We start from the raw sequence: 24,713 nt of genomic DNA on the forward strand, positions 1-24,713 counted from the left end.
CCAAAACCAAAAAAAACTCTCCTACTACAACAACAACAATGGCAACAACAATACTAAAGGATTATGATATCTAAAGCCTTGCCATGTCCCAACATGTTCCCAAGCCATTGTTGTCCTCAGGACCCTGTGTGGTGGAGTCTGCAAGGAAGGATGGGTTGGAAATAACTTTCTGTTGCACAATAACTGTAAAGCAATTAACAGCCTTTTTTTTTTTGTTTAAAATTTTTGATATATTTTAATCAGGAATATTTTTATATTCATTTTGATCTTTAAAAATATTGTGTTAAAAGATTGTCTATTTTTGGTAAGCAAGGTTTTGGGCATCTTCTTAAATTTTGTGCTTGAGGCAAGTCCTCACTTTCCCTACCCTAATCCCAACCCTGATCAGGAGCATGAGCATCACCTGGGAGCTTCTAGAAATGCAGGCTCTCCCATCCCAGAGAATGAATGAGAATCGACACTTTAACAAGACCACGGAGCGATTTACGCACGCGTTGAAGTTTGATAAATGCCCTGAAGAGATCATGCTTTCAAACAGGAGTTGCTCAGTCTGTGTCTCACCTTATCCTGGAAGAAGACTTTTGGTTTAATGTTGAATTATCAGACCTAAGATTCTGTGAGTTTCTAAAATGAAGATGGTCCTAAATTTCCTCTAAATTTACAAAACTTGTACGAAGTGTATTTATATAGCAACTAGCTTTTAGAGATAGCCATGAAGTCCTGTCTACTTTTTTTTTTTTTTTAACTTAAATGTGTGCAGAAATAGATTTCAACACAGACAGGTGGCTTTTACAACTAGCAACCTAGTCCCAGAAGAACCTTAAGGTGACAAGAATAGATCTCCTTTGGAGTCTTTTTCTATTTTTAATTTGTCTCATCATGAAGGATGAAGGACAACAAAAAATGCCCTGAGTTCTTTGATGCACTTTCCTTCTTTTGATTGTATCTTTGAGGAGAGCTCTCAAAGGCATCATATAAATCCATTGTCAGAACAGTCTTGCAGTGTAATGAGAATGGAAAATGACACAATTATCTTTTCTTTTACCAAGGATTGTAAGGAGAGTTTGGAAAGACATTAAATGAAGTCTGTCCTTTGGGGAATTTAAACCTGTGGTCTACTGATTGTACCGCCATGCTGTGGGAGGAAGTGAATGCTTTGGTTTCAAAAGAACTGAAGAGAAGTTTACAGAGGCTTTTCACCAGAAAAATGGTGGGTCTAGGTTTGTGGCTGTTTAATGAATTAAAATTTCTTTGAATGCACTATCTTTTTTATTATATTTATATGAAAAAGTACTTTTCATGATGAAATAAGCAATATATAGTTCTAGGGTGACTTTATTTAAAGGTCTCCCTTCTAGTTAAGCTTTATTTAATGTAACTCAGTGGCTGGTGCACTGGTTATATGTCTCACTATGATACATTGTTTACAAGGTGAAAAGATGAAGACATAAGTTCTAGTCAGTTATTGGTCATGTCCACAGAACACAAAGTGAATAGAAATTGAGCACTTTTGTGATCAATTTGATAACCAGAGGCCACAGTGGTTCTCAGCCCGAAGCCAAATTGCCATGTGACATGCGTTTGAAAATACACAGGGACAGTTTTGTTTGTCAAAATGACTGAGGGGCACTAGGCATTTGGTACACAGGGGCCCGGGATGCTAAACATCCTCTCTGTGTGGGATAGTAACACCCAGCGAATAATTATACCACCCTGTGACAGACAGACTCCAAGATGGCCCCATGGACCCTTTGCCTACTGGGATTCACCCTCTTTTGTAATCCCCACCCTTTGAGTGAGAGAGTGACATATAATGTGTTTCTAATTGTAGAATACAACAAAGGTGACAGAATGTATGTGATTAGGTAAATGTGATTATGTTATAAAAGATTGTAATATCTTTCTTGCTAGAAAATCTCTCGCTTCCTCACTAGTTTTGAAGAAGCTAGCTGCCATTTTGTGTGCTGCCCTACGGAGAGGGCTATGTGGCAGAAGAGTTGAGAGTGGCCTCTGGCCGACAGCCAACAAGAAACTGAGGCCCTCAGTCTGGAAGCCTACAGGAAATGGCATGCTCCTAACAATTGTGTAGGCTTAGAAGGGGATCCTTCCCCAGTCAAGCCCCAGGAGAGAACCCAGTCTTCACTGATACCTTGATTGCTGCCTTATGAAGAGTCAAGCTAGGTTGTGTCCAGATTTCTGACCCAGAGAAACTGAGAAAATAAATGTATTTTATCTTAAGCCATTAGGTTTGTGGCAATTTGTTGATAACAAATGCAAACCTGTTTTAGTCAGTTCAGATTGCTATCATGCATTACTATGGACTGAGTAGCTTCAATAAAAGGAATTTATTTCTCACACTTCTGGAGGCTGGAAATACAAAACCAAGGCACCTTCAGATCTAGTGTCTGGTGAGAGCCCACTTCCTTTTTGCAGATGTCCATCTGTCTTTTCTTTGTATCCTCATGTGGTGGAGAGCAGAGACAGGGAACAGGCTGTCATGTCTCTTTTTATAAGAGAACTAATCCCAGCCCTGAGGGTGCCACCCTCATGACTTAATTATCTCCGCAAGATCTCACCTCCTAATATCATCACACTGGGGGTTAGGATGTCAATATGTGGATTTTGGGAAGACAGAAACATTCAGTATGTAACAATGCCCAAATGTCAATAGAACCTACACTGGAAAACACTACCTATAAAATCCTTCAATGTATGTTGCCTAAATTGATTAACTTTTTAGTGACCTTTCTTAGCAGACTTGATGAATTTAAACTAATTGGATTATTGCACAGCCAAATCATGTGGCATTATGAGTACTTGATGTGAAGGACTTATCTTCCTCACCATGGCCCTGGTGCACGGGTGAGAGCCCAGGACAAAATAGATGCTCAGAAAGTTTGCTACATGAATGAAATGTACTCAGCCTGCAAGGGAAACCATAACTCTCTATGAGTACCACTTTCAGCCTGTATTAAAGAAAAGCACACAGGGAGTAAAAGTGAAAAACCACTGGCTTAAAAAGTGGTCAGTTTTAGATTTATCCAATATCGAAATTAGGAGTCTTTGTTTGGCTGTACTTTGTTTTCAGCTGGTTATTTATCACCGCATAATCACAACCAGATTTCCCCACCTAAGGAAGTTTCTAGTGTATATGTGCATATTTCCTTGAGGAATGTGATAATTCTGCCCTTCAGGCTCATTTCAGCCTGGGACTCCTTACTCCTTAAGGTGGAGGAGGGATGATGATGTGGTTTCTCTGTTCCCAAGGCAGACGTTCACAGAATTTCACTGGACTGCAGGTGAAGGTAGGGGAAGGGGAGGAAACTTGTCATTTAGGGGATCTAGGGCTAAATCAAGAGGACAATATCTATATCCCCTTCCTTTGCCTTTTAAGGTTCAACTGAATATATGCAACATGTCCATCTAGTGGCTCCCATATTTCTAAGCCTCCTCTGCAGCTACAGATGACCACATGGCCCCGTTTTAAGACCATATAAAGTGAGCACAGCTTTGGGATCACACTCTTTATAAAGAAGATGATTACTGTCATTCTCCCTCATCACCTTTCCCTTGGATGAAACTGGAACTGCTTCCTGGAATGCAGAGTTGGGAGCAACAGTGGGCTGGAGTGGCTCACAAGGTACACGGAGAGCCAATTGTGCACGCCCCCTCTCTGCTTTGCATTCAGTGATGTCTTCTTGGTAGCTTGAGTATTTAGAGCATGGAAACTGGCAAATGCTACAAATCAGGAATTTGGGTTTTTTTTTTTTTTTTTGCTTATCCTGAGAGCTAGTTTTACACTTCTACCAGCAATACCACCAGATGAAAGTGTTATGTTGAGGATTGGGAAGTGGACCTTCCATTCTGGATCTGCAGGGACAGAGCCTCCTCCTCACCTGGACTGCTTACCTCTGGATGGCCACGCAGATGAGAAACACCTGCCATTTCACTTCAGTCACCAGCTGGGGAGTTTCATTGCAGCTGCCTAGCCTACACACTAGGGGCAGACACGGAATTCTGAGTTGGAGGCCATCTGCCTGAGTTCTACACACCCCCTCCGTGGCCTGATCTGACCCTCTCACCACTCTGAAAGCCACTGCACTGGAGTCTGGGAGCTTCATCTTTTTCCTCCTGTATTTCTGAAAAGGAACCACTTGCAGGGTCTCAGATATAAAATATCCCTGTAGGAGCCTCTGTCACAAGGTTATGGCCTTGATCTTCCCAAACTGGCAGGTCTTTCATGTGACTTGCACATTGAAGAGTCTTCTGGAAGCTGCTTCTGATGGAGCCTGTGGGGAGGACATGGCCTCATGGATGGAATTTGCTCTGCAGTCCCATCGTGCCAGGGAGGCCCGAGGAAGCTCTCCAGGAACTCCATCACTCTCTTGGTTTCTGAGCGTGTTAATAAAATTTCCATTTAGCAGGCCTCTCCCCAAGTTTCCTATCCCTTGAGCTGTCAGGGTAAATAACAATGCTTTGTACTTGCACCACATTATATAGACCTTTCCAAGCGCTTTCCTATCTGCTGTGTAGCTTGATCCTCTGAGGCAGCAGGACTCAGTCAGCGTATTTACTGCCTTTCAGATGAACGTGAGGGCCAGAGATGTTCACTGCTTTTCCAAGTTCACACTGAGCAAGAAAGAACCCACGTCTCTGAACCCTACAGCTGTACTACAGCGGTGATTGCCTGCCCTTTGAAGTCACCAGGCCTGGGGTTGGAATTTTCACTCACACCAGTTGCTTAAGGGATCCAAGCTTTAATTTCCTCATTTGTAAAATGGGACTCATAATTCTATCTCATGGCTTATTGTGATAATCCGATAGCCCTTAGCAGAGCATGTTTCACAGAGGTAACGTAGAGTGGACGTTTGCCATTGTTCTTCCCTGGACCTGGTGCCAGCCAGGGGTGGGCTGTCCATTGCTGTTCTTTTTCCAGATTTCGAATCTATTTGATCCTGGCATTACCTCTGGATTCAGAGAATGCTAAAGAAAAAGAAGAAGAAGGCTGGAGAAGGGGCAAGGCAGAAGAAAGGGTCCTATTCACATACTTATAAGCGACTGAGTAGAATTAGAGTTGTCCAAGGGGGTCACAGTGACCTTTGGCACAAAACCTAGTTCACCTTCTCACACAGGACTTTAGCTCCCTATAGCAGGCTAATTCATCGCACTTGTTTATTTTTCCCTGGCCAAGCCCCCGGGCATCACTATCCACCGAGGGTAGTGGCTGTGGAGCTATGCCCACACACCTCCCCTGAACGCCTAACCTCCCCTAGGAGAGGGGCTGGCTCCTTTGATGATCTCATTTCTGAGAGATGGTTCCCAGATCCTTGGAGAAACTGAGACCTAAAGCTGGGAAGCCCATTTAGCTTTTTAAAAGATCTACATATATTTCAAAGAGATAAAGAACTTAAAATTGCAAATTTTCTGAAGAAATTGCTTTAAGAAAAGGGAGAAGGGAGGAGTTTCTTCCCTTACTTTCATTGCATTTGTTCCCATATCTGTTCATTTCAGAGAAGTAAAAACAAAAACAAAACAAAACAAAAAAACGCTCCTTCCCTGTAGAAGACTTTATTTAAAGATGACACCTGCTGACAAATCGGCCTGATTGCCTTGGTTGGGCCAACCTCTTCTCTTCCTGGAAAACACTTCTGGATGGCTGAAGAACCTGGAGAATGATGGTTCTGGGATGTGTGGATATGGGGTTTGGGGCACTTAAGAAGGGCCTTGGACAGAGTGAGGGAGATTTGCAGGCAAAGTAAAAAGGGCTTTGAAAGAGATTTTGTTGTTTGAGTCTACATTTTCTATTTTATAAAGTATCTTATAAAATTAAATATTATTGCAGTCTGATGGCAACTTCATGCACATGGCTGAGGGGTATCTAAGGGTCTGGCTAACTCTAAGCACCCACAAACCTACAACATCCTCACATGCAGCCAATTGGCATAACCGAGAAAGAACGATGCCCAGCAGTGCAGCAAGGATTTACCTGGTACTCCATAATCCTCCACGGGGAAGTCTCCACTGCTCATCTTCTCTTCCCATGGAAGATGCCTCATCCTAGATAAGATTTTTTTTTCCTCTAGTCTTTTGTAATAATAACGCCATCTATTTTGCATTGCTGCTTGTATGATCTACTATACTCCTAACAACAGGACTTTTTTAGAGATGAAAACACCAAGGCTCAGAAAGTTGAGTTCCTTGCTGCAGGTCACACAGCTAATGCAGAGTCAGGACAAAAATCAGAGCAAGTGGGCAGGATTCTAGGATGTGCCTAGTGGCTCTGACAATAAACATCTATTCCAAGCCGGATTTAGAAGTTTGGTGAACAAGTGCTGGCCAGCATCTCGGATATGATCCAACCTCAGGATTCTTAGAACTGCAGGCCATGATCCATTCATGGGCCAGGTTATCCATTTTACTGACTCCCAAGCCACCTACATTAAAAAAAAAAAAAAAAAAAAAAGATGTGGAGCGGCGCCTGGGTGGCTCAGTCGTTAAGTGTCTGCCTTCGGCTCGGGTCATGATCCCGGGATCCTGGGATTGAGCCCCACGTCGGGCTCCCTGCTCCGCGGGAAGCCTGCTTCTCCCTCTCCCACCCACTCCCCCTGCTTGTGTTCCCTCTCTTGCTGTGTCTCTGTCAAATAAATAAATAAAATCTTTAAAAAAATGATATGGAATAGAATATAAAATATCAGAGTAATCACATGTAGAAAGGGTAAGTACTGGTTCGTGAACTTTGATTTCAGTTATAAATGTATGAAATGAAATTGTTCTTGTGAAGGCTTTAATATACAAGGCCACAAAGCCTCGATCTCCACAACCTTTTCATTTTACAGATGGAGAGACTGAGGTCCACAGGGAGTAAGGGGGTGGCCTGAGGTCACAAACCTAATTACCAGCAAAGCCCTGAATAGAACCGGAGGCACTTTTTGTTTTACCGTGTGTACATTCTTCATTCTTTGTCCTTTTCGAGCCCTGTGTAATATAGCACTGGGAGCTCAAAATCTCATCTCCCATCAGTGTTAGACAGTGGCTTAATAGGGCTTAGCTTTTCAGAACAGAAATGAGTCCTGTTTGTTTTGAAAGGAAAGCTAAACTGAACAGGCAACTGGATGTTGAATAAAGGTCTTGTGGGATCAGGGAAAAAACAAGAAGCTTGTTTGTGAAGCTTCTTGGGGGAGCTGAGAATTGAGAACTCCAGGTGGTCTTGAGAAGCAGCTGAAATTTCCCTGCTCTACTGGGCTCTACATGCAGGAGAAGGCAAAACATGCCTGAGGAACTGCAAAACACAGGCTAACCTTTGCTAGAGAGCTGGAGCCGTTGCAAAGGGCATAACCACCACGTTGATTGCAAAGCCCTCCATAATTGGAGAAGGGAGGGAGGCAATGGTGACCCAGCTCTCTGAAGGAAGGTTGGGCATGATGAATTACAGATTTGATTTCCCTCGTGTGGCATGCAAAGCCTGAGGGCATGCCATTTAGCTGCTCTGTGTCTTAGTTTCTCATCTGTAAAACAGAGCTAAAAATCCTTCATTATCTTGCGAGGCTGGATGTGGGGATTAGTTAGGTACAATATGAAGCTGAGTAAGGGTTATAAGTTTTTACAACTGTTAAAATAAGAAAAGGGGGGAAGAGCAGGAAAAAAGAACAGAAGCCAAATGTCACTGTTCATTAAAATCAGGTCCTAAGCATCTAAATGACATGGCCTATGTTAGTTTCTGAAATTGGTAAAAACTACCTTACATCCATAAATGATATTGTTAATTTTATGAATAAAAGACTTCTTCCCACTGAAAGAACTCCCAGGGGCCGAAGCTGGAACAAGTTGAGCAAGAAAATAAAGTAGTACTTGACTATAACTCAAAGTACTAAGTCAATATCCATGAGTCTATGCTGACATAAATAAGTGAATTAGTAAATGGGAGAGGAGAAATAAGTCTGTTCAGAATTCCAAATAATTCATGAGGATACTCTGCCCTCAAGGAGGTGAAGCATAACTCATGTGTGGGCTGCACATGGAGACATTCTTCGAAAGAGTACCATATGGAACGGGTTGGGGGGAAGATAATGGTGGAAAAAATTTGACAGTCACTACCAGGTGATCAAAATCAACATCAAAACGACATGTTATGTTGATAGGATGTACCCTTGATATCATGTGATGAGAGTGGCACTTTACCTCCTTGGTCTTCCCAAAACCCATAAGCACAGTCTGGTCATGAGAAAACCATCAGACAAACCCAGATCGAGGTACATTCTACATAATATCTGACCAATACTCCCTAAAACTGTCAAGGTCATCAAAAACAAGGAGACCCTGAGGCTCACGGCCAGGAGGACCCTAAGTACATGATACATACACGTAATGTGGAATCCTGGATGGGTCCTGGAAGAGAAAAAGGACATTGGGTGAAAACTAAGGAAGTCAGAATAAAGTATGGAATTTAATTAATAGTGATCGGAGTTGGTTCCTTCATTGTGACAAATATACCATACTAATGGAAGATGCTAATAGGGGAAACTGTGAGGCATACTAGGACTCTCTTTATTATCCTTGTACTTTTTCTCTAAAACTATTCTGAAATAAAAACTTTATTAAAAAAAAGACCTTATAATCTAAAATTTATGTTAATTTTCAGATCAGCTTCAGCAAATATATATGGCATGCTTGCCAAGCGACAGGCACATAGTCCTTGCTCTCAAAGATTTTGAAATATCCAGGAGGACACATGTAAACACACACTGGGATGTAGGGAGATACAGAATGGCATAAATGCTACACACTGTAAATGATGAGACTATGGGGACACCATGGAGAGAGGGATGGATTACATTTGGCTAGTGCTGGGGCATTTCTCCAACTTGTTTGCAGCATCTATCTTTACCAGTTGAGTGAGGGGTGGTGCCATGAGAAGGAGCCTGCTTGGTGGTGCATTTAGTTTTGAACCTATAGAATTTGAGGTGCTTCTGGGATATTCAACTTTATATATCCAGTAAGAAGTCTAGTTTGTGGTTCTGCTCACAGGTATGGACTTGGGCATCGTCAGTCTTTAAATGGTAACTGAAGCAGATGATGTAGGAAGCATGAGATAGTACTTTTGCTAAGATAATAGTATTAGTCAGTTATAGTGTAGCCTAGACAAAAAAAACAGAGTCCCAGGTGTGCCAATTACTATCTGAAGCAGAAGCAAATTGTTTTGGCTTTCTGAGCCTCAATTTCCTAATCTATAAAATGGGGATGGCAATACCCCTGATCCTCTCTTCCTTTCAGGTTGGATGGGGAGGGGTAAATCAGAAGGCATATGGGTCCTTTGTAATCTGTAAAGAGCTACGGAGATGTAAGACGGACATTGTGTTGCTGCTTAGTGCTACTGAACAAATTCACTTAAGAACTAGTATCTCTAACCTCTTAGGTCTCTAAAGGCTTTAGTTTAATTGGATGTCATTAATTTTTTTTTTGGAACAAGTTCTAAATATCATGGTAATTTGCAAACTATATAGAGATCTTGGAAAATCATGACTCTTAGCTCACCATCAACTTTCCTTCTTAAATAGTTGACAAGATTGCATTTCCTATCGTCTCTTAGTACCATTTTAAAGGAAACCTAGAAGTCACTTTTGAATTTTTTCCAGTGTAATTATGTTTTTATAAGAAATAGGTTTTCTGTTTGTAAACCTTTCTAATAATCCCTTTGCCTGAAGTTCTTGTCTGTTTTATTAGCATGAAGTGGCAGGACATGAAACAATGGAGAAACCAATGCAGTTCTTAGTGCAGAAATCATGTAATTTTTTCAGAATCAGAGCTGAGAGGCCGACTCAGCCAAAGAATATATTCAACTTGGGTGAGAATCAAGGGAATGAAGAAGCATGAATCATGCCAGAAAGTTGATTCCTGGCTTTCATACTGCGGCTTGACAGACAAGAGTTTTCTTCTCAGTTAACGTAAGCGTATGCACTCTCCAGGTGTGAACCTGCCTGCTGGCCATGGATTTTCCCTGTTATTAACCTTTTCAAAGTTTCCAATATTGGAATTAAGAGCTGGTCTCTGAGATTTCATAATGAGCGGGTGCAGTCTTTGACCTATGCAGGCTAAGTGTTCACTTCCTTTTGCCTGAAGCCCATGTACTGCCCTGCCACCTAGCAAGTGCCAACAAAGGTCATGGAGAAAACAGAGGGTAGAGCTGTAATGAAAAGTGAGCCTTTTCTTCCTCCTTTGGAGCACACAGACGATATTCTTTCTCAATTAATAACCACCTACTGGCGGGGTAGCCTTTTGAGTGACTCCGACAGCATCAAGTTCTCTCTGAAGCCCATTTAGAGCAGCCCCTCATGTGGGAATCATAATCTGCCTTTTGAAAACTTTGTTTGATATGTATTTTTTTTAAAAAAAATCTGAATAAGAGGAGAAGGAAAGTGAAATAAATGGAATTAACTTAGAAGCTAGATCTTTTGTGATGAAACATAGGGTTCTTTCAATGTGGGAAAATATTGATCCTGACATGTCTCTCATAGGGAAGAAAGATTTATCAGCTCTATAGTCAGATCCTAAAGAGGCAATTTCTCAGTTCACTTAAAGGGAGTGTGATGTACCAGGAAAGAATAATTTTGGTGGAATATTTATCTAATGAGTAGTAGGATCATATCCTTGTCTTTTCTCACCTTTCGTTGTGACCATCTTTTCCAATTTCAAATAATTTCAAGTCACAGATGATCTTAAGCCATGTTTTATTAACCTGTGTTTGAATCCCATACCTACCATTGAGGAGTGTTGTGACTTCAGGCATGGGTGGTAAGATTTTTGAGGCTGATCAGCTTCATTAAATTAGGATATTAATTTCATCTCATAAAGTTATTGTGAAGACTAAATGTGAAGTATCTGTAGGGAAGCTCCTCAGAAAGCATTACAAATATGTGCATTGTTGTTATATTGTCCTTTCACTTTCAGACATGACTAAGCAATATTTGTAAATGCTCAAAGAAGAAATACCTTAAGCAACCATAATTTAAGCCACACCTACGTTAACTGTGATCTGAATGACTAAGATGTGTAAGATTTGCCTCCAGTGGGAGATGGCCTGATTAAATGTTATCATTCAGATTCAAGGTAATGGTGAAATACAGGGGAAGTGAACGCCACTCAGTAATTTGAAGAAGAGATTCTGAAAACTTGAGAGAACCTGATGCCAGGGAGAGTGTGAATCAGTAACTGAAAGATTCATCTTGGTAGAACAGTGGAGCTGGTCCTGTTAACCATAGCTCTCCCAGTATAACACCAGGGAGGGCTGGTTGGAGAAATCCCCAAGGATTCAACTGACAACTCCTTGCTTCCAGTTCATTGGTTTCAGGGCCTTCCTGTCTACGTGTTGTGGGTTGAATTGTGTCTCCCTCCAACCCACAAAGGTGTTGAAGTCCTAAACCCCAATAGTTCCAGTAACTTATTTGGAAATAGGTCTTTGTGGATGATCAAGTAAAGATTAGTAGGATGGGCCTTAATCCAATATGACTGGTATCCTTTTTTTTTTAAAAAGAAGAAGTTTGGATATCGAGACAGATATATGCAGAGGGAATATGATGTGAAGACACAGGGAGAAACCATCTATAAGCCAGGGAAAATCTGAGGCTACCAGAAGCTAAGGGAGATACATGGAATAGATTCTCTCACAGCCCTCAGAAGGAACCAACTCTGTCAATATCTTGATTTCAGACTTCTGGTCTCCAGAACTGTGAGACAATAAATAACTGCTGTGAAAGCCACCCAGTCTTGTTGCTTTGTTATGGCAGCCTCAGGAATTAGGCTACCTCTCTCTCTTTGCTAGAGAGATAGATATTATTTAGTTACTTGTCTGCTTCCTTCATTGACTGGAGTGTAAGCTGCCTACCTTGTTTGTCTTCATCATGGCACCTGGAACCAGTCCTGGGAAGTGGTAGTTGCAACACAATCCATATTTGTTGAATTGTTGCTGTTGGGCCTAGCATGGGGAGTGACAAAAATGCAGGAGTGATGGAGTCCTGATTGGACTGAATCAAATGAAGCACACAGTCGATGTGTGATACTAATGCTAAGCACAGATTTGCTCTGGAATGTGACCTCCAATCAACAAATAAACCATCCCCAAATGGGAGATATACTATGCTCTGATTTGCAAGTATATCTGATAATTAGGATGGCCTTGCTGTTGCTCCCATATAATCAGAACTGGATTATAAATATTTAAAACATCACTGGCATGCAAAATGAATACTAAACGCTTATATTTAGCTATTTTTAAACTTCTCTAGCAAGTATATGACTTACCCTTAGACACCCGCAACTTGTAAGATCTATCTAAATTATTCCGGTGAGGTTCTGTATTAGTTTTCAATTGCTTCTGTAACAAATTACCAAAAATTTAGTGACATGAATTTGTTCTCCTATAGTTATGGAGGTCAGAAGTCTAAAGTGGGTCTCACTGGGCTAGTATCAAGATGTGGCCAAGGCTGTGTTCCTTATGTAGACCCAAGGGGAAGAATCGATTTTCTTGCCTTTTCCGGCTCTTGGAGACCACTTGCATTTCGTGGCTTATGGCCTGCATCCACTTTCAAAGCCAGAAATGGCCCCTGAATTCTCATGCTGCCATTTCTTTCTAGTTCTGACATTTTTGCTGCTCTCTTACCCATTTAGAGGGAGTAATGATTATATTGGACCCACTTGGAATAATCCAGGATACCCCCTTTTTCTTAAAGTCAGATAATCAGCAAACTTAAACCATTTGCAAACTTAATTTCCTCTTGCCATATAACATATCACAGGTTCCAGAGACAGTACATGGCCATATTGGGGAGGCCATTATTATTCTGCCTGCCATAGAGTTGTAGAGCACAGGTGGCACCATTGTCTTATTCTGCCTGCCATGAGTGCTCTCCTATAGCACATGACATTTACTGTCAGGTGTTAGAGGGCTTTCTCATGCCAAGCTCATGTCACACTCAAAACCCTAATCTTGGGATTGATTTATGAGATTGAGGTAAGAGTGTGGTTTTGAACTAGGTCTAAGAACAGCTCTTCACCAAAATCTCTTCTGCAGTGCATTAATAAATGGTATATGGACAAAAAAAGTTTCATGGTCAAATCACACTGGTGGTGCAGATTAAGCAAAACAAATTCTGCTATTTTTTAGCTGACAGACTTAAAGGCCTTTATTAATGTGTTTTGTGGTTCTCCAGGAAGGATACCACAGCATGCAGGGCCTCCAAATTATTTGGTCTCAGAAAGCTTGTTTTTGCAGAGCATTTTGTGGGCCTAATGATCTTTGGAACACACTGTGAGACATTCTGATATACAATAAAGTGTATAGTCCTGAAAAGAATTAGGAACCTCTCTGTACTTGAGCATCTATAGGGAATCAGCTTCTAGAGTTCCCAAGACTTAATTGCACTGATAGTTCCTAAAACAAATGAATCATTACCTGGGGTTTGAAAAGAAGTTTGCTACTTAGAAACCTTCATAGCAGAAAGTCGTAGGACTGTATTGACGTCCTCTTAATTTGACATGTTTGAAGCTGAACTTATCATTTTCTCCCTCCCTCTCCCCGATCTACCTTACTATTATGGACTTAGTGGTGTTCTCAGGTGCTCACCCCCAGTACCTGAGAATGTGACTGTGTTTGGATGAAGGATCTTTAAAGAGAACATTAAGTTAAAATAAGGTCTTTGGTGTAAGCCCCATCCAGGAAGACTGGTTTTCTTGTAAGGAGAGGAGATTAGGACACACACAGGGAAGTGGGAAGACCACAAGAAGACTGGGGAGAAGATGGCCATCTGCCAGCCATCGAGAGAGAGACCTCAGTGCTACCAACACTTTGATCTTGGCCTTCTAGCCTGCAGAATTAGGAGATAATAAATTTATGTTCTTTAAGTCACCCAGATCCATATATTTTCATGGAAGCCCTAGAAAACTAATGTATGTACCTTATGAACTTCTTCCTAGTTGACCCAAAGCATCACCCTTTATTTCTACTTTTTCTTATATCCAATCTAAGTTTTGGCATATTTTCTTCCATGTATGTCTCAGGTTCACCCCTTCTTCCCCTCTATTCCCACTTTTGCCATGCTTGCCCAGCGGTCTTTACTCTTCCTAACTGAACTGCAGCACCAGCCTTTTCCTCTGACATTGGTCTGTATTTCTACCCATGTTGTGTTCTCTCAGAGCCTCCTCCTGCTTTCCTAGCATGTGAAAGCCATCCCATCATTTTACTGACTTCAGGGAGAATGGCTCGATACTGCAGTCCTATTAGTAACAGTTTACAGTCCTACCAGAGCCCGCCTTAGTCCCCACTCGGATCAGCCCACATGCTGCCTTGTCTGTGCAACACGTAGCTCTGCCCAGAACACTGTCCTTCCTCCTCTTCACCCATCCAAATCTGTATGCCCTTGAAGACCCACCTCACGTCTGTCTCCCTGATTCCCTTCAACAGTTTGTCAGTCTATGCTCATAGTGCTTCTTGCTCGCCCACAGCACTCATTGTGCTCCATAAAATACTGCTCTTCTCAATAAAAACAAAATGGACATCGCCAAGGTTGTCAGAGGAAAGAAAATAAGCTGGTGGGAAAGAGCACCCAGCCCCCTGGCCTGACTGATATCTGAAAATTGCCTTATTCTTGAATTGCTATTTCTGTAGTCAGGCTGGCCTTTTCTTTAAAATTCCTTAAAATTCATCACTAATGTGGTATGGTGACCACTCATAAATATCTTCTATAGCTCCTGAATAGATATCCTATAGATTATGTGAGAAACTGTCTTTCTCTTTTTACTTTTTACTTTACTCATAAGTAAGAGACAAAGGTAAATGCAGTTATAAAATACGATTGGCCCTGAGGATTATAGACCAGTTGTGTCAGCATGCAGTCCTGGGGAAAATCACATACTTCCAAGGTCAGTCCTTTTCTGACCTCTGGCATGATTCTCTAGGAGAAATCTCACTTTGATTCTCATCACTCTGGTTAGTCACTTCAGAGTCCAGATCAAGGGTGAGATACTGGGTTCCTTTGCCTGCCCTCACAGCGTTGAAGACCTGCCTCTACTCACATGATTGACATTGGAAATGATTTCTCCTGTCAGGTAAACCCATGTGTTCTGCCTTCTGAGATACAGACCAGCACTTGCAGAACCACAGAAAGATGAAACAGCCATATGACACAAGAACCCAACAGTTATAAAACACCAGCTTACAGCAATAGACGAGTGGAAGTTTGTTCTCTTTAGTCCATGAGTCTTTATTGTCGAGGCAATCTGACTGTGATACTTGTCACTTCATTCATTGTCAGAATGGATTTGGTAGATGTATTAGTTTCCTATGGCTGCTATAACAAGTTACCACAAGCTTAGTGGCTCAAAACAATAAGAATTTATTGTACAGTTCTGGAGACAAGAATTTTAAAAGGAGTTGGCAGAGCTCTGTTCTTCTGGAAGCTTGGGAGGAGAATCTAGTCTTTGCCTTTTCTAGAGTCTACGGAGGCTGCCAGTATTCCTTGGCTTGCAGTCCATCCTCCATCTTTAAAGCCAGAAAGACAGCATCTCCCACTGTCTTTCTGCTTCTGTTGCTGTGCTGCCTTTATCCTCACCACATCTCCTCAACTCTCACCCTTCAGTCTCCCCTGATGAGGACCCTTTGTTGACAGTGGTCCACCCAGATAATTCAGGACAGTCTCTCCATCTCAGGTTTCTAAGTTCAGTCACATCTGCTACTGCAGATTCCAGAGATTCAGATGTGGATATCTTTGAGGGGGTGCATTATTCTGCCTGCCATTGAGGGTAAGGATAGGCAGGTGCCTCTTTCTCCCTACAGTGCTACAAAAAGGATGACTTTCCAAGAAAGTAAAAACAGGTGTGTGTGTGTGTGTGTGTGTGTGTGTGTGTGTGTTTTTCACCAAGTTCATGGGAATAGTTGAGCAACAGCATTACAATTTCAAATATTGTAACCTATAGATATAATATATATAATACATATTTAAGATGTATTTATATATATCTATTTATATGAACTTATTTCTGTCTTAGTCTGTTTGGGTTACTATAACAACAGCACCATAGACTGAGAGGCTTATAAACAACAAACATTTATTTCTCATAGTTCTGAAGTCCTATTAAATCTATGATCAAGGGATTGGCAGATTTGGTGTCTGGTAGGGACCTGGCTCACAGATGGCTGTCCTCCCTCTGTGTCCTCACATGACAGGAGGGGTGAGGGAGCTCTGTGAGGCCTTTTTTTCATAGGGGCACTAATCCCATTCATGAAGGCTCTACCTTTATGACCTAATCACTTCCCAAATGTCCCACCTCCTAATGCCATTACCTTGGGGATCAGTTTTCAACATATGAATTTTGAAGGGACACAAACATTCATAAACATCTGTATAAGAAATACACATGTTTCTTATCTATCAAACTATCCCTGCAAAAACACATCATAGGTTCCTTATGAAGGCTTATAGAATTATACTAAATTTAACCAGTGTCTTCCTAAAACAAGAGAAAGAGAGCCCATACTTCATTTTTTTTTAATCCTGTTGATTGGGAACTGATGAATAAATGAGGAATAGTGAAGAAAATTGATTGTGTTAAAAGGCAGATGCACAAAAAATGGTGTTTCTCGAGGCTGGGAACAAGTAGGAACTTTGGAAGAGTTTAGAAGCTTGAAGACAAGTATTTTTTCCTATTTTTTTTAAATCACTTCACACTAGGGAATATTATTTGCAGGATCTCATGGCTCCACTCTGAACTGCAGGATAAATGAAACAGTAAGTACAAAAGTTAAATGATGATTAAAAAACAGCATGCCAGTATTTAAACCTGTAGATTAAAGATGAAAAGTTTTGCCAAAGACAATCAGGTGAGACACCTGCTACTGTACATGAAAATGCTGCAGGGTACAAGATGTTTTGTAAAACGTGCTTGTAAAAGGGCTTGTTCTGGATAAGAATTTTGGTTTTCGCTTAGTAAACAGAATAATTAGAAAGGATTAAGGAAATGCACCCTGAAGTTTCTTGGTTGATAATATTTACTTGGCATGGTTTTCAGAAGAAAGAAAAGCTTATCACTGTAACCATGCATGGTTTTTAAATTAGGGACTGTTAATTTGATCTTACCCAGTCAGATGAACTGACAGCTTGTCTGGGTCTCAAAAACTGCCTACGTTAATCGCCATCAAATTTATTGGCTTTGGATCTTGTGACTTGGGGTGGCTTTCTCTCCACCCACGAAAGTGTTCAAGTAATGAAATAAAGAGGCCAGTAGGTTGCAGTGGTTTTAATGCCCTGGTAGGTTCTGTAAGCAAACCAAAACTTCAGCCAGAGTCTGTGCACTTGAATCTGAGAAAATGAAATGTAAGAACAGCCACCACAAACGGCCAAGTAGCTTTTTCTAATAAGGCACCCTTTTAAGCTATAGTCAATTAAATAATTTCCTTGCTTTGTTTCTGCGTCTTCTTAATAAAAGCCTCCCCCCTCAGCTCCTGTCTGTGGAGTGTTCTTAACCACTTTTGGTTTTATGCTGCTGGATTGGAATCCATGCATGCTCAAAGAAAGTCTTGAAAAAAATTTTTTTTTTATTGTGCCTCCGTTTACCTTTTAACACAAGTCAGAAGAAGTGGGATCTATACTTCGAGTGGATGCCTAAATGGTTTAATTCAGCCCTGAGAAATGTTGTCTGTTCTTTTTAATCTGTTTATAGTTCAGTGGTGTGTCTTGTGGAAGCATGAGGTGATGTAAAAAACAAAAAACAACAACAAAAAACAACCCACAAAACTTTGGGGAAAATCTGGCTCTTCACATTACAAGTTGCGTTATAGTATATAAGTTTACCATGTTTGTCCATGTTACCTTCTTTATAAAAGGAAAATAACTCTTCTTCCAAAGGCAATTGTGAGGATTTTCTGAGACAATTTAGCAAGAAGGGTGCTCAGTGCAGGCTGATGATTATTACAACTGACACTGAATATATTTCCTTACACTGTATAGAAAATTTGGTATTTCTAGGTAGGGTACTAGACAGAGACAGATTGTAAAAGAGTTAAAGGGGTCCCTAACTGGAATCCATCTTTGCTGTTCACTTTTCCCTTCATTTGGCCTCATTTTTGAGGAAGGCTATCGCTTGCAGGCAGGGAAAGAGGTCACCTGCTGCACAGATTGTTTGGTGATAAGCCTGATGTTGGGAAGCAGAGCACATAACCTCCCTGGGTGACAGATTTTTCTCTCTGATACCTAATGTAGCTGAAAGATGTGAGAAGTGCCTGTCCAGTTTAAAAAATAATCTTGTAATGTGAGGAGGCCTAAGAGTTTTACTTATTTCCACCAGGCAGCTGGAATAAATTACAGTGTGCAAATTGACAGAATTCTGATTCTTTTCTCCCTATCTAAACATGATCCCTCTCTAGCATTCCTCATCTCAGTAAATGGCATTTTTGCCCATCCAGTTGCTCAAGCCCCAAAACTTGGAGTCATCTTTGATTCCTACTTTTTCTCACACCCCTTTATCAATTTATCAGCAATGCTATTGGCTCTACTTTTAAAATGTATCCCAAATCTGACTGCTTCTTATGGGTCTGTTCCTGAACCTGTTTGGCTGCCCATTGCTCAAAAGGCCAATACTCAAGAGATGAGTTTTGAATGGAAAAGAATATGAGTTGGCCACCTGGGGAGAAGGTGGACTCTTCTCCAAAAGCCAGCATTGAGGTTTCTGCCTGGCCCAAGGGCTTTTAAAGGGGGTTCAGGATAGCTGATCAAGAAAGGGAGTAGTGCAGTTATCTGTAATGTTTCCTGATTATGTACAGACTCCATGATGCCAGCTACAAACGTTACCTCCGTGCTTGGGGGCTGTGTGAAGGGGTCAGGCTCCTGTTTCACGATATGCAGGAGAACTCTGTTCTTTCTGTACAGGAGGACAAGGTCTACAGATGCACAAAGGGAGGTTAGTAAAATCATTTGTGTGACCTAAGAAAAAAATTTTTTTTGCTAAAATATTGCTAGGCTAATCAGAAAGCCAAGGTGGCTTCAAACAGACTTCCTGGCCTCTGCAACCTGGGAAAGTTCTGGTCCTCCTGTCCTCAAGGCCAATGGTCTGTCTGCCCTGTATCAAGGGACTTAGGTCAGCAAGTGAGGAGTGTGTTAACTTGCAGCCAGTTAACCTGTAAGACTAGTTGGAGTGCTGTTACAGGCCCTGTTCCTACTCCTTGTTCCAGGCCATAATCCCGTCTTTCTTTGACTCCTGCAATAGCTTCCTGAGGGGTCTCCTTTCTCCACCTGTAGCCTAGTCCCCAGCCAGTAGAAAGCCTGCATGGGCTTCTCATTATCCCTGGAATAAAGCCCAATATCTTTATTATGGTCTTCAAGGCCTTATGTAGTCTGGTCCCAGACTTCCTCTCTGCCTTATTTGTATGGTTCTTCTCCTTGCTTCTTGCTCTCACATCATACTGGCCTTCTTCCTATGCCTTCAGCTCTTGCAGCCTGCTCCTACCTTAGCACTGTTGCACTTGGTTTTCTGTCTGCAGGTGATAGCACTCATCTCTCTTTTGCTCCCTCAGTGAGGTCTTCTCTGACCACTCACCTTGAATGAAATAATACCCTCATCATTATCTCTCACCTTACTTCATGGATTGCTTGACAGCTAGTATTGCTTGTGTATTTATTTATCATTTGCCTTCCCTACTAGAGTACAAGCTTTGCAAGGTCAGAGACTTTACCATTTTGTTCACTGTGGTGTCCTTGTTCCTGGAACAGCTTCTGGCACGTAACACATGCCCAGTAAATACCTATTGGCTGTCTAAATAAAAAATGAATAAATGAGACACATTCTTTCTTTCATATAGCTTACGGTCCAGTGGGGTGATTCAGAGAAGTAAATAGTCAAATAACGTGGGAAGACCTGCAATTGGAATGGAACAGAGGACTTTGGAGCTCCATTTCTCTCCTAGACTGTGATTACCAGACCATCTTTCCAGAGAAGGTAATATCTTAGTGGAGACCCTAATGGTGAAGAGGCGTTAACCACCTCATGCAAGGCATGGTCCTCTGGGAGTGCCAGGGCTGAGAAAGGCCAGAGAAGCTGAACCGGGCGAGAGACCAAATGGGATTTTTAGCACTGCCTCCCTCTTACCTGAATGAATATTTAGTACCTGCATTGTCACTAATTTTAAGCTGAGTAAATCATTTAACTGACTCATAATTTTGTAATTTTGATCATTGGGTTGCAGTTGTCCCTGTTAAGACAATAGCTATGAAATTGGTGACATTTAGAGTGGTCAGAACTTCTAACACACTGAGCAGTCACATCCTTCAGAGGCAAATTGTATCTCCTCTTTGGTAATGCCCTGGGCTGTGATTCCAGTGTGCCCTCATCTTAATGAATCATTTAGCCCTGGGGAGATTTAGTTGTCTTGTATTATCATGGCGACTTGGCAACAATGGGGAAAAAAGCCTAAACTTTAAGAAAAACATGTTGACAAAATTAGGTCATCATTCTTTCCCTTGCTTGCCAGAAATGCAATTTTGTCACATATTTCTCTTGCAAAATACACACCCCAAGATTTACCTTCAATTTAAGTGTTCCAATGCTTTCAGTGTGTCCACATTTTCATTTTCATTTAAGCTTCATGAAACTGGCAGGGGTGGGAATTATCCCTATTTTACATGGGTAAGTTGTTTTCCTTCCCGCTGTTGATGGTATCCCTTGGTACCCATTTGAAAGCTCAGAAAGAATTAATTAATGAGACGCCTTACATTGACAAATACCACATAATGGCACCTGAAGTAGGACTGTAATCATAATAATGCATTTCGCACAATAGACAGTGTTACTTTTCAGTAATTTCAGGAACTGTTCAAGACAGGTATTCACAGGCAGATAGGCATGCCCATGCTATTCACTCTGAATATATGATATGAGGATTGTAAATTACATGGGACCATTAAATTTTACTTCTGATCTGCTAAAAGGATATGAAAAACACTGCAGATTCAGTCTTTGGAAAGCTGTGTCACTCCTCCAGACAAGTGGTATCAACTCACGTGTTAGTCATATGGATCCCAAACTATTCTCTGAAGGAAGATAATTATTTGGTATGGAATTGGGAAGAAGGTGTATGGTATCCTATGCTGAAATTAATAAAAAAATAAACTATTAAAAATAAGGATTTTTCCTCATCATTTCATATCTATTAATGTGAAGATAGAATCCCACATATTTTAGGTAATACTCCCATGCTTCCCCAGTTGGCTAAAGGTCAACATTATGGACTAAATTGTGTCTCCCCAAAATTTATATGTTGAAGTCCTATCCTCCAATGTGACTATATTTGGAGATGGGGCCTTTAAAAGTGTAATAAAGGTTAAGTGAGGTCTTAAGGGTAGGGCCCTAGTCTGATAAGATTAGTGTCCTTATAAGAAGAGGAAGAGACACCAGAGATCTCTTTCTGTCTACATGGGCACAGAGAAAAAGCCAAGTGAGGATATAGTGAGAAGATGCTATCTGCAAGCCAGGAAGAGAGACCTCACCAGAAACCAATTTTGTTGGCACCTTGATCTTGAACTTCTAGCCTCCAGAATTGTGAGAAAATGAAAAAAAAAAGTTTTTTTTTTTTTTTTTTTCATTTTTTTTTAAGCCAACCAGTTGGTGGGATTTTGTTATGGCAGCCTCAGCAAACTAATACAATTACGTTGGGGATACAGAGCACATACAGAATATGGGTCTTATTCTAAGGATCCTACATTTTAGATTTAACATACTTACAATTCTTTAAGAGTAATATCTTTATTTATGGAGTGCTAAAGTTTGCTATTGTACACATTAAAGATGCAGCTTTTTGTATCTCAATTACTGTATACTTCAATAAAGCTATTTAAAAAAATAAAGAATGCCAGACTTTTCTATATATCTTATTTCTAATTCATACAAGTGAAATCCTTGGATTGCTCTCTTAATATTGCAAGGTACATCTGATTAGAGACACGTGGGCCACAGGTAGGGTGACCAACTGTCTGGTTTACCTGGGGCTGAGTGAGTTTCTGGGATGTGGGGCATATGGTACTAAAACCAGATTGTCCTAGACAAACTAGGGCAAGCTGGGCACTCTGGCACAGACCTGTGCTCTGGCTGTCAGGGCCACTGGGCAAATGAGTCAGATCCCTACCTTGGAGGGGTGGGACTTGCAATGGAGAATTTATCAATCAGGGGCCTGTTAGGATTGAGCAATCATACTGGTAATTTTAACAGAGATATTTTAGTACAAAGGGTTGCTAACCGGGGATAAGGAAATCTTGACAAGGAAACTGAAATGGCAAAAAAAATTTTTAAAAATCTGTGAATGTATCCTAGCGTAGCAACTGCAGAAGATGGCCACCCCTAGGTTTTGGGAGAAAAGGAAGAAGTTGGAGCTATTCATGTGTAGATGCCTAAGATGTTTGGAGGAAGGGTCCCATTGGGCGGGGACCCAGACCCACGGAGGGAGTGCTAGCTGGTTGGTGCTTACTATGTCTTCAAGGGGAAGCAGTGGGCCAGTTGTGTAAATATTGGAAAAATTGCCAACTGGAACCAAGTGACCACTACCAGAGCAAAGTGCTGCTGCCATGGTGAAGAAGCACTGCTCAAGAGAGGCGGACTGGAGCAGGACTCAAATGGAAGGACAGTGTCCCTCCTCACTCCTCAAGCCTGGCCGGCTCCCTGGGCAGCACCCAGCAGGGAGGAGCAGGCAAAGCAGACCTGAGTTCAGAGAGTCCCCATTCAGCATCACAAAACAATATAGAAGGTTGGCTTGTAGATGAGATGCTATCTTAGTCGCTGGCCCAGGGCGGGGATTAATGAAACATGGTAAAGTGATCAAAGGGTAAGGACAGCCCGGGTATGGCAATCATCCACTACAAAGCAAGATGCCACAAAGCCTATGCGCTCCACTCCAGGAGAGGAGGGTTGAGGCATCCTTAGCCCTCAGTCCACAGCTGCTGTGTGGAGTAGAGCCACTGGCTGGGAGCTGCAGGGCACACACAGAGCGGGACACCTTGCTGCAGGAGAGGAAGCAGGACTAGAAAACTAGTATCACTGAGGGTATTATGTGTAGAGGCAGACAGTCTATTCATTTTAATAACCATGAAAAACAGGGAGGGGAGGAAGGTACCACATCTACCACACCTAGTGCTCTACTGTATGCTCGAAGCCATGTTGTTTAATCATTAGGATGTTGCTAGGATGGAGGTGTTTTTTGCTATTTTATAAAGGAGGAAAGAAAGGCTTAAAAAAGTGCTTTAACTTGATCTGGGTCACATCATTAAGTAATCTGTGGAAGAAGAATTTGATTCAGATGTCTGGGTTTGCATATTTGCCCCAATATTATCACAAGTCCTCACTGTGTAAGTTACAAATCATAAATAACCCATTGCAGTGATGGATGCTTATGACAGTAGCCTTCAAAGAACAGCAAAGCTATGATTCTATACCTTCTCCTCTTTCTCCTACTGACACAGAAGTGAGGGGTCCTGGTAGGCAGCAAGGGCAAACATGGAGGCACCATAGAAATAAAAATCAGGAGGAAAACTAAAACTCTACCATCCAGCAAACAGAGGAGTTACCCCCAGAACCCCCCATTTCTCTTAGGTCCAAGGATATGAGATCCCTGGCTAGAGGAGTGAAAAGACATGAATCTAGAGGTCCTGGAGGAGGCAACTTTATCGGGGATCATTTTTTTGGGAGGGCTGTCATCTCTTACTTTTTCTTTTAATTGGTAATATTAGATAGGGGCCCAGTCTGGGGCTGGGTTTGTCTTCCGCAAAGGGAGCAGAAGCTAGAAAACTATGGTCGGGCTGGGCTGGGCCCTAAGGAATTGGCTCTAGGAGACCTGGTTCTACATAACTCCCTGGGTTCTAGGTAAAGGTGACTTGGAGGTTTCTACACTGGCCAGCCCAATCCATCATGATAGGTAGGCCTTCCTGTATAGTCACAAGAGCCACTTGGCTGAAGTTCCCAGGAGCCTGAGTGTGGAGGCAGATGCCGAAAGGAGTGTGGATTTAGAACAGAAGAATTTCCTATCATGCTTGCTAAACTCCATTTAAGAAAGCAGGAAAGGATGAGTCACATTTTAGAATGGTCTCCCGACCATGTATGTGTATTATTAAGTGGTTCGGATTTAGCTAGATGAGAAATTCATGGATGTGGAATATTTTAATCACCAGTGGTGTCAGGGTCAGGAACAAAGTATGTTCCTTAACTGGTAGGAGATATTTATTAATCCCTGCTGTATTATTTCATGTGTAATATTCACATCTCCTCCCCACCCTCACTGATTCCTCCCCTAAGTGTACCTGAGTGGGGAGTTTTAAGGCAAGGAGGATATTGCATGTATACTTGCTGCTTCATCTCCCTTTCCTCTTGGGAGTTGGCCTGCCTACTGAGATCGAATGTTCTCCATCACTTGCAGCCATGAGTTAGTTTAGTAGGAAGGCCCTGTCCCTGTGGTTCAGGCCTGAGGGCCAGGAGTTCTGCAGTGGTTCAGATGTGAGCCATCTCACTGTTGGGATGCAGCATTAGAAAGTTGTTTCTACTAGTCATAGGACACGTTATCCAATATCAGCTTTATCAGAATATTGGTAATATTTTGGTTATCTATCTGCCTGTTTTGTCTTCATTTTAAATTGGTTTATAACTTGCAAGAATGGTAGAATTTATCAAATCTCCTTGAATATGAATTATTATTC

General features: G+C 41.5%; 1 long non-coding RNA gene across 6 annotated transcripts in view; it reads left to right on the plus strand.

The window, feature by feature from the left end:
* The window catches only part of LOC141371526 (uncharacterized), a 129,345-nt gene that overhangs the window by 63,544 nt on the left and 41,088 nt on the right, over positions 1-24,713 (plus strand). For 2 of the 6 annotated variants that reach the window (XR_012376535.1, XR_012376536.1), the window contains exons 4-5: positions 1,050-1,210; positions 19,841-20,381. This is a non-coding gene — a long non-coding RNA (uncharacterized lncRNA). Of the gene's footprint in view, positions 1-1,049; positions 1,211-1,911; positions 2,075-3,876; positions 4,411-19,840; positions 20,382-24,713 lie in introns of those variants that run through there. The other 4 variants (XR_012376541.1, XR_012376539.1, XR_012376538.1 and 1 more) reach the window with 4 other exon arrangements.

The sequence above is a fragment of the Callorhinus ursinus genome, unplaced genomic scaffold (assembly GCF_003265705.2).
Source record: "Callorhinus ursinus isolate GAN/ISIS: 27379988/994484 unplaced genomic scaffold, GSC_fseal_2.0 scaffold3, whole genome shotgun sequence".
Classification (NCBI taxonomy): Eukaryota; Metazoa; Chordata; class Mammalia; order Carnivora; family Otariidae; genus Callorhinus; species Callorhinus ursinus.